Source organism: Trichechus manatus, unplaced genomic scaffold (assembly GCF_000243295.1).
Source record: "Trichechus manatus latirostris isolate Lorelei unplaced genomic scaffold, TriManLat1.0 scaffold00114, whole genome shotgun sequence".
Lineage (NCBI taxonomy): Eukaryota > Metazoa > Chordata > Mammalia > Sirenia > Trichechidae > Trichechus > Trichechus manatus.
In genome coordinates this window covers 8741617-8752729 of record NW_004444050.1, presented here as the reverse complement: position 1 = coordinate 8752729, position 11113 = coordinate 8741617, and the positions used below count along the sequence as shown (strand labels likewise).

The 11113-nt window shown below is 37.4% G+C and overlaps 1 pseudogene; it reads right to left on the bottom strand.

Annotated features, from left to right (window-relative positions):
• Positions 1-221: 221 nt before the first annotated feature.
• Positions 222-424, bottom strand: LOC111818995 (uncharacterized; annotated as a pseudogene).
• Positions 425-11113: the final 10689 nt, after the last annotated feature.

Here is an 11113-nt window from a genome sequence, read left to right as displayed (position 1 = left end):
ACCCATGGAAGCAGCAGTCAAGAAATCAAAAGACACACTGCATTGGGCAAATCTACTGCAAAAGACCTCTTCAAAGTGTTAAAAAGCAAAAATATCTCTTTGAGGGCTAAGGTGCACCTGACCCAAGCCATGGAATTTTCAATCGCCTCATATGCATGGGAATGGTGGACAATGAATAAAGATGGAAGAAGAACTGATGCCTTTCCTTTTTTTTTTTTTTTCTCAGACTGTGCCCTCTCCCTCTTACTCTCCTGAAGGGAAGAAAAGAATGATCATCAATGGCAAATGGAAGTTGCAGTGAAGCAACACCAAGAGCCAACATGTTTAAGAGAGAACACTATGCCTCCTCCTCATGGTTTTTGGTGCTCTACACAATCAGAGAAACCTCTCTAGTAACAAACTATAGAGATGATGTAATGATCTTAGAATTGATGCGTTTGAATTATGGTGTTGGTGAAGGATATTGAATATACCATGGTCTGCCAGAACAACAAGCAAATCTGTCTTGGAAGAAGTACAGCCAGAATTCTCCTTAGAAGCAAGGATGGCGTGACTTCATCCACATACTTTGGACATGTTATCAAGAGAGATCCGTCCCTGAAGAAGGACATCATGTTTGGTAAAGTAGAGGATCAGCGAAAAAGAGGAAGGTGTTCTGTGAAATGGATTGATGCAGTGGCTGCAACAATGGGCTGAAACATAGCAAGGATTGTGAGAATGGTGCAGGACCAGTTAGTATTTTGTTCTATTGTACATAGGGTCCCTATAAGTCGGAACCTACTCAATGACACCTAACAACAAATATTTTTCATGATATCTTAGGAGCTAAACAACGTATCAAGTGTGATCCAACCAACACAAATTCAACACAACCTAAATTCTTATAAGCTTTTTTCTTAGCCTCATTACACTATTGAAAAATTTTATCGTTGTAACCTCAAGTTTCTTTCAAACATGTTTTTTGTAAGTATCCTAGATCCCATATTTTGAGGTTGTTTTCCTAGGTCTAATAAAGGTTATTCATTATCATCATTATATAATTAATCTTAAAATATCCAGTGTAGTCTCCGCCATTTATAATTACACTCCTTTTTATGAGTCTTAGAAACAGAATTTCATAAACATCCTCAGTTGAATCACTGATGAAAATAGTAAGGGTTTGTGAAAGGCAGAATTCTAAAATGTACCTTGTGTAATTACTCTCAAGTGTATCCAAGAGTGAACCAATCTAAGATTATATGTAGCACACATGTCCCCATCTTGTTCACAGAATTTTATGAGAAATCAAATATCTTGATGAAAATTAACTTAATTGGTCTACCAAATTTCTGTCTGTCTAGTACTGATTACAAAATTACAAAAATATAAGCTAAATGTACTTCGCATTGGAGAATCCACATATTTTCCTTAGCGAAGGACAATGTCTATTATATATTATGCACAAAGGATATAGTATGTAATAGGTAATGATCTCAAAATGTTATTTTAATAATCAAAACAAGTATATTGGCCATGGATTACATCAAGCTGGTCTCTTTATTGCTGTTTTTAGTTGCCATTGATTATAGTCTGTGCAGTATATTTTCTACCTGTTTAAAAAACATAGTGACTAATTGTATATTTTAGGTTTCTGTCATTATGTATGACTTTTTGATAATGTTGACACTGCTTCAAAAATATATTACTATAAAGGCATTTCATTCTAAATTTTATAAAATATACTAATGGGTGCTGAATTTTTTCAGGATACTCGTACATACATACAGATAGATAGATAGAGACATGTAGATATATACAGAGTAGCTAGAATGATAAACACAAACAAACCTGTTGCCGTGGAGTTGATTCCGACTCACAGCGACCCTATCGGAGAGAGTAGAACTGCTCCATAGGGTTTCCAAGGATCACCTGGTGGATTCGAACTGCCGACTTTTTGTTAGCAGCCTTAGCTCTTAACTACTACTCCACCAGGGTTTCCAGATAGAATGATAGATAATATATAAAACTAAACATTATTTTCTCCTCACTTTGCAAAGATGACAAAAATTTTGTGGGAAATTACCATGCACATTCTTTCATATATAGTTTAGTATACAAACTAAATCAAACATATTGCCTTTGGGTCAATTTTGACTCACAGAAACCCCATGTGTTACAGAATAGAACTGCTCCTTTGGGTTTTCTTGGCTGTAATCTTTATGGCAGCAGATTGCCAGTCCTTTCTTCCATGTCACCACTGGGTGGGTTCGAACTTCCAAGCTTTATGTTACTAGTCAAATGCAAACCAATTAGGCCACCTACATACAGTCATATACGCATACATACAAAAGACTGTGGAAACCACCCATGAAGGTCTGATACATTTTCAATCCCCTTTAAATAAGGATCACATCACCACCCTTGTGGGATGACCAGGAAACAGCCTCTTTACTGGTTCAGGCTGGATTTTTAAGTCATGACCCCACACTGCTATTGTTTCACACCCAATTCTTCTGGCTGAAGGGCCCATATGACTAATCACAGACCACATCTGAGAGTTTTAAAGTACATTTCCCAATATATCCTTTAACAAGTAATTTTTCTGGATGACTTTATTGCCAATATATTTTGCAAATATATTGTTTATTCTTTACATTAATAAAAATAAGAGAATGATTTTCTTGTTTTCTCTGACCTCTGTACCTTAACTTTTAACTTTTAACTTGTGTCTTTCACACCTTCATTCTCTGCTTTAATCAGCGTGTTATTGCTGCTGTCACGCAAAGGTTATTATGCACCTCCTTTGCAGGATAATTTTGTGTTTGAAGTCTAAATTGAAAATGAATATGTCATCACCCATGTGAAAATATATCCTTGTGACATTGAGGGTCAATCAAAGATACATAAGAGCCTTAGACAACCTAATATTGTGACAGCCTTCTGGAATAACTATTTTTCAAACAGTGTTTAATGTTTATTTAGTGAGGTCAAAGAGAAACCAATTTTTGCTCATGAAATTTGTATCATTTTCTTTTTATAGTAAGGAATTTAATGCACGCATTTATTATTGGACATTTTCTGAATCATAGAACTTCTTGGAAGGATTATAAAACTGCTTAATATTTTAATAATTTAAATAGCAAACCACATAGCTTGTTTGCTATGAGCATGATCAGGCCATTCATGATTCCGTTTTAAAAGTCACCTGGTTACCACTGAAGTTCTCAGAAAACCCCTATCCAATGAATTGTAGGGCTAATAATGAGAATTACAAACAGTATCAACTGCATTAGATTGGTAGCAATGAGCAGGGGTGTGTGGGAGGGGGTCATCATTTGTGTTTCTTTCTTCTTTTGGGGGGTTTAATTTCTACATGAGAATATTTTCTATCCTTGTAGGAGTGGTCTAATATGCTTTTCAGCAGTTATGTACTAAGGTATATATGGAAAAACTGAATTATCTGGCACTAAAGTCCTTACTTATTTCAAAGACATTGTAGCATTGTAGCTGAGTACTACGGGCACAGCCAACTGGCCTGCCCCTCGATCTGTCTCTGATTAATAACCACTTCAGTGGCGAGGGGTTTTTATACTAGAGTCATAACTTCCTCTCAAGACTTCTTTTGTTATTTCTTGCCAGATGATATTCAGGAAAGCTAATAAGCTAAATTTCCTGTATGGAGGTGTTACAAGCCACATGATTATCTGTAAGTACATACATGTTTGTTTTTTTCCATGATTTCAAAGGATCGAGACAGTCCTCTATATGCATCTTACAGAAAAGACACATCACCAGCTCACAGAGTTACAGCCTATTATTATATCGAGCTGGATTTCACATTTACAAAGATGTATATTGCTTATGTTACATCTTCAGAATCTATTACTATCACTTAGAGCAGGGTTTTTGTTCACTTGTTTTCAGTTCAGTTAATTTGCCCTTTATCCTAACGGGACCATACAGGAGTATATGGAGTGAATGGTTGATTTGACACTCCATCTACCTTATAACTCTTTCATTAACAAATTTTTATTTTTTTAAATTTTTTGATGGCATGTGTTTTCAGTATTGGAATGCATGCTTGCTAATTGAGTGTGTTTAAATTCTTGGTTGGTAATATGAATTTTGAGAAATATGATCTGGCAATACAATTGCTGGTACCTTTCCATCAGGTTACATGGGGAACCTCTGGTTTTCCAAATATGACACAGATAAAACAAAACAAGCCCATCAGGGCTTCCTAACTATCACACAAGAAAGCCATAATTATGCTTGCAAGCCATATCTCAGAAAAATAAAGAAAGAAAACAAAAAAAGGCAAAAGTTTTCAAAACTTAGAAATCCAGGAAGCATCACCTAATAGAATGCTTAACCTACACCACAGTGAAGCTCCAACTCCGGTCAGCTGAGCTTCATGCGTTTCATAAAGGGACCCGTCTTGATGCTAAAAGCATTTGAACTCTAATAACGCCTTACCTCTGATGTCCAGAATCATAAAAAGTGGCTGGCATATGGGTTAGGCCAATGGTAAAGGAATGGATAATTGAGGGTCCCTTGCGGGATTGTGTTTGGAAAGTCTTGGCTTATTCTTGGTTAAAAGAGAAATCATTATTCACAGGAAAAATCAAATTCTTTATTTGCATTTTTGTGGGAAATTGGAGTGGATTTGGGGGAAATCAAGACTTCTCGTGAAGTCCTTTGTTTTTTTGTTTTTAGCATGTCCTCTGTTGTTCCTAGATCCAAAGAGAGCTAAGTGAGAATTCCCTTGTGACTGATTCAACCTCATGGGATAGATAGTCTGCACCTGTGGCTTATTATATACTAATTCAATGGTCTTATAGTTCACTAATTGTATCTGCTTCAGAGCATCTTGCATTATTTTGCCTTCTGAAATATCAGTAAATCAGTTGTCTCCCTAATAAATTCAATTTTTTTTTTCAGGGAGCATCAATATGTTTATCTGGACTCAAAATTCTGAAGAACTTAATGCTGTCCAAGAGGCTAGTAAGCATTTCAAAGTTTATATATATGCTGGGATTAGACCAATTTATCTATGGAACTTGTATGCATGTGTGTGTGTTGGGGGAGAGGCATTCTGTTAAAAAGTAGTTGACCAGATACTTGCTTATTGGACAAAAGGGGATGGTAGAATTGCTAAACTTCTGGGTTTGAACTGAATTCTGATTGTTTACATGAGATTTTGGGGCACCAAGAGCATAAAATTTAAGTTAATAATCACAATAATTACCATTTATTTTACCTATAGAGTGCACCAGATCTGTTTTAGTGTTTTATGTAACATTATGACTTTACAATAATGTCACAATGTAGGCATTTCTCTCTTAGCCTGTTTGCAGATGAGAAAACTGAATTTCTAAAGCCTGTTTGTTCCCTATCACACAGGTAGAAAGTGTCAAACCTGAAACTTGAACCCTGGACTTTCTGATTCAAGGCACCTTCTTAACCAGTCCACTTTTGGCAGCCGTAAAAATGCACCTCACAGATCTTTTACCATGGAGAGGATAAATAGCTGCTAGCCATAACTGCTGTGCTCCGAATTACCCAGCATTTTCAGAAAGGCTGCTCCTTGCCAATAACTGCACAGGGCAGGAAAGCTAAAGCCAGTCCATTCCTGCAAGCTTGGGGCTCCTTAAAAAAACCAAACCTGTTGCTGCCGAGTCAATTTTAACTCATAACGAGGTGAGGTGATAGAACAGAGTAGAACTGCCCCATACGGTTTCCAAGCAGCAGCTGGTGGATTTGAACAATCAGCCTTTTGGTTAGCAGCCAAACTCTTAACCACTGCACCACCAGAGTTCCTTGTCAGAGCAAATTTAGTGGAAGGACTCCCATCAGCGTTAGCAAACTTTCTTAGAACTACTCAGCCTGCTAAAAGCCTTCAGATTCAAGCTTTCTTCTTTCTCTCACTTCCACAGGGAGCAGGCTTGTGTCCAGGTAAGATCGCTCTCCCAGCCTTTTCCAGCTCAGACTCCATGTTCCCTCAATGGTGTATGCCTCAATACATTTCTTGGATGCTTTATGGATTGAATTGTGTCCTCCAAAACTATGTGTTGTAAATCCTACCGTACTAGTGGTGATAACCCCATTTGAGAATAGGGTTTTCTTTATGTTAATGAGGCAGTTTTAGTGTAAGGTGTGTTTTAAGTCAATCTCTTCTGAGACTGAAAAATGCAGATTAAGCAAGCAGCAAAAAGGCACAAATGAATGGGAAAGATACAAACCACATGATCACAAAAGAACCTAGGAATAGAAGCTGAAAAAAAGCATGGACCTTCTCCCAGCGCTAGCAGAGAGAGAGAGGGCATTTCCCTAGAGCCTGTGCCTGGAATTCAGACTTCTAAACTGTGAGAAAATAAATTTCTGTTCATTAAAGCCACCTACTTTTGCTATTTCTGTTATAGTGGCACTAGGTAAGTAAGACAGATGTCTAATCCCATCTTGGTTTTTGCTTCTAAAAGAAAGCAAAACAAACACAGTAGTGTGTAACTTTAGTTGGGAAGGTGTAATATAATTGGTGTGGGAGGAGTCAACTATCTACACTTGTGTGTGGAACACCCTGATTCAGTGCAATGAGGACTCCAGAGCCCAGGGGTTGTCTTAGCAGGTATGTTATGGGTGCGGGCATGTCACTGCCAATGGATGGGGAAGACTGTGCCGTTAAGGAAAAGGCAACTGCAGTAGTGACTGCGGGCAACTCAAAACCCAGAACTACACGTACTTAGTGAAAACATAAGTTCAATTTCTTCACAGGGGAGCAGAACAAAAAAGAAAGCTAGGTTGAACACAAGAACGGACAGGACTCCTTCAAATGCACACCGTGGGCATCTCTTGAAGATCTCAGTCTAAGAGAGAACTTCTAAAGCTGCCAGAAGGGATAGCCAATGAGGGCACGGGTTGACAATAGAGTACAACATGAAACCATTGCCTAGAAAACATTCCCATTCCTGAAAAAAAGTAGACATCTTTGCATTTCATAGAGTCTATCTAGTTCAAGCTTTTAATCAGGGAGCTGAAGTTAATCTTATAAACCTCCGTAAGCCACACGGCAGTGCCAGAGTCTGTAAAAAGAACTTTAGAATTTGTTACTTAGTAGCGTAAGTACCTAAGCTCTGCCTCTGTAAAAGTAAGGGTCAATGTTTTAAATCTATAAATGCTGAGAGGATGTCCTTGAGGAGAACTGGGGTGGGGTGGGTGGTGGTGGTGGTGCCGAAACAGGTAAAGTTCTCAGAAGTTTATGGACGTTTTGCAGCCTGACTTTCTTGCTTTTATTTCTTTTTTATTTTATTTTATTGTGTTTTAAGTGAAATTTTACAGAGCAAATTAGTTCCTCATTCAAAAATCTATGCACAATTTATTTTGTGACATTGGTTGCAATCCCCTCAATGTGTCAGCACTCTCCCCCTTCCTGCCTTCTCCTCTTCACTTTTTGGTAGGTGTTGCCCATTTGGTCTCTATACTTGATTGAGCTAAGAAGCACATTCCTCACGTGTGTTATTGTTTGTTTTATAGGCCTGTCTAATCTTTGGCTGAAAGGAGGACTCAAGAGTGGCTTCAGTTCTGAGTTAGCCGGGTGTCTGAAGGCCATAGTCTCAGGGTTTCCTCCAGTCTCTGTCAGACCAGTAAGTCTGGTCTGTATTTGTGAATTTGAATTTTGTTCTACGTTTTTTTCCTGCTCTGTCTGGAGCCTTCTATTGTGATTCCGGTCAGAGAGGTTGCGGTTTTTAAGATTCTGTAGCTATGGACTATCTTGAAGCTCTCTAAAATCTGATGAAAGTTGTAGATCCTATACTCAGAAAAAGATTAAGTATGTAAGTGTATCCTTCCTTCCTCCCTCCCAACTTCCCCCCTCCCTCCCCCTTCTTTCTTTCACTCTTTCTTTCTTCCTCCTGTCTGTCTGTCTATCTTTCTATCCAACTACCTACCTATCTATCTGTCATCTCTGTTTAAATTTTGACTGTTATTACCAGGAATTTAAGCCCATCAATACCTTCAGGTTAATAACTATAGGTCAAAATCAATGGGTGTAGGCTTTGGGAGTTGTCTAAGAGTTGACACTATATGATAGGAGATGACGTAATACAACAGAAGATAATTGGCAGTGAGATGACTACAGTAGAGAGTACTTTTTAAATATGAAACTAATGTGGACACTCAGACAGATACTTGTATTCATTGCGGCTTTATTGACAGTAATCAAAAGGTGGAAACAACCTAAATGCCCATCAATGGATGAATGGATAAACAAAGTGAGGTAGATACGTACCATACAATACTACTCAGCAAAAGAAATCAAGTCTTGATACATGCTACAATATGGATGGAACATGAAGACATTACGCTGAGTGAAATAAGTCAACTACAAAAGGAAAAATACCGTATGACCTCACTTACATGAAAATATAAGAACAGGCAAATATATAGAGACCAAAGTTTCTTAGTTATTACCAGGGTGGAAAGGAGGGAGTTAAGGGGGATTTATCACTTATGGAATACTGAGTTTTCGTTTACAGTGATAGAAAAATCACATTTATTAAGGCTAAGTTTGCACAGCCAATTAGTGTAATAGCTGTCAATAAGTTGTACACCTATAAAAGGTTGAATTCAAAAAAGTTGTATGATAGATATATTTACAACAATGACAAAAAAAAGAGAGAGAGAGAGAGATAGTAGTTGCTGAGGCTGCTTGTGTACAACCAAACAAATCATGGGATTTGGTTCCTTGGTTTGAAATTTGGGGTCATGATTTCATGGGAACTTCTAGCTAATTTGTCTAATAACATGATTAGTGCTTCTGTGCTACCTCCTAGTTTTTGTGTAGTGACTGGGGTCTTAAAAGCTTGCAAGTGGCCATCAAGGCACAACAATTGATCTCTATTTGTCTGGAGAAACAGATGAAGAAGAAGAGTGAGGAATACGAGGAAGAAATGGAATCTGTGGCAAATTGCCTCCATGAACAACTGTCTTATTTGCCATGAGACTAGAAGAATTGAATGATGCCCAGCTACCAATATTGAATATTTTATCAAAGATTTTATAGAATAATCCTGTTCAAAAGGGGTAAAATGCAAAACAGAATTTAAAATTCTCATTGAATCCAGACTTTTCTGGAGCCATGGAGTCTGGATGAATCCCCGAAAACTATTGCCTTGAGATAATCTTTAAACCTTAAACCAAAATTAAATATCCTCTGAAGTCTTCATAAAACATAACAGTAGCTTAATAGAGAAGAATATCTGCCTTGAGCATTGTGCTCTTTTAATATCTGTTTATACTGGATCAAATTAAAAGCAGCAACTCAAAAGATTAGACACGAAATTCAGGAGGCAGTGAGTTTATGTTCATGTAGCAGAACAACTCAAAACTGAAAGTGAGAATGATTGCATAACTCAAAGAACGTAACAAACATCACTGAATTTTACATGTAGAAACTGTTGAATTGGTGTATGTTTTGCTTTATATATTCTCAACAACAACAACAATACAAAATAAAATACATTATTTTATAAAAAGAAACTAATGGAGGGCATGCCTATGCAACTGGAGGCATCATGGAGTGAAAAATCTGGAGGTAACATGGCCAGTGAGAGAATCATCAAGGCTGGGTCAAGGTTGAGGATAGCAAGCAGCAGATGGAAAGAGGCTTATATGCTGATATCTGTCACCTGTTGTGCTAACATAGAATGGATTCGTCTTAAGCCTCTTGGGAAAAACTTATTCTGGCTTTCTTATGAAAAATATCTCTATATTCTTATTCAGAGTGACTAATAATGTGCTCACATGCCTTGCAGGAGGCAAAAAAAAAAAAAAAAAAATGTGGCCAAGTACCCAGACATTCTGAGTAGAGACTTCCAGTGACATAGGGTTCTGAATTTCATCTTGGCTTTAAAATATGTGTCACCTACTGCTACCAGAGGCCTGGTGAGAAAATGAAGAAAACCAGAAACCAAACCCATTGTAACGAGACAATTCTGGCTCATAGCAACCCTCTAGGACAGGATAGAACTGCCCCATAGGGTTTCCAAGGAGTGGCTGGTAGATTCAAACTGCCATCTTTTTGGTTAGTAGCCAAGCTCTTAACCACTGTGCCACGGAAAATGAAGGGGTTTATTATATTCATATATTAATTCAATTTGTTAGACCATCATTCATTCAGGGAAAACATATTGAATATGTTGAGTTCTATTAAGGCCAGTGTCCTTGCTATAATCTGGAGATAAAGTAGTCTATGTGCTTCATATATTTTGCTATATAGAAACTGAGATAGAGCTACCACGTCATCACACAAATAGACATATGAATATCATTTGTGGTAAATATTATAAAGGGGAAGCTCAGGATCTTGTGAGAACACGTAATAGACGGATCCAAACTAAATTTGCAGGTTGTGGGAATTTTCCTTGAAAACAATATTCGAGCTGAGATCTGAAGAGTGCTATAAGTATAACTAGGTGAGGGAGTAGAAGAACAATGCAGGCAGAAGCACCACAACTGAGGGAACCCTAAGACTGAGGAAAAATGTCAATTTGAAGATCTCAAAAAAAAGCCAGTGGAATGATGGAAATGAGAAGGAGAATAGCCCCAGTCGAGGCCAGAAAAGCAGAGATTGGATTAACACATTGTTTTCTGCATTTAGAATTTAGACTTTATCTTAAGGAGATGAGAAGCAACTGACCCAAGGAATGATAAAATGGGCTTTGTGACTAAGTTCATTGATTCAGAAACCTGGCAACTTAGTTTGAATCCTAGCTCTACGAAATATTATTTGTGAGCTCTTGAAAACTTAGCTATTCTCTCTGTGCGTTAGTTTCTTCGTCTGTAACATTAGGAGAGTAATAGCTCCCAGAATATAACTTCTTTGAGGATTAAATGAGTTAATACATGTTGGATGCTTAGAACAGTGTTAGGCACAGTTTGTACTAAAACAAAGTTTATCTATTAAAATACTTATGTATAAATAATTAATATATAACCAATTATACTGTTAAGATTAGGGTTTTTTTTTTTTTAAAAAAAAAAAAAGAAGACTAGTATGATTTTGATAGAGATGGAGTAAAGTAGAGGAGTCCCTGAGTGGTGCAAATTGTTAATTCCTAAACTATTAACACACCTAGAG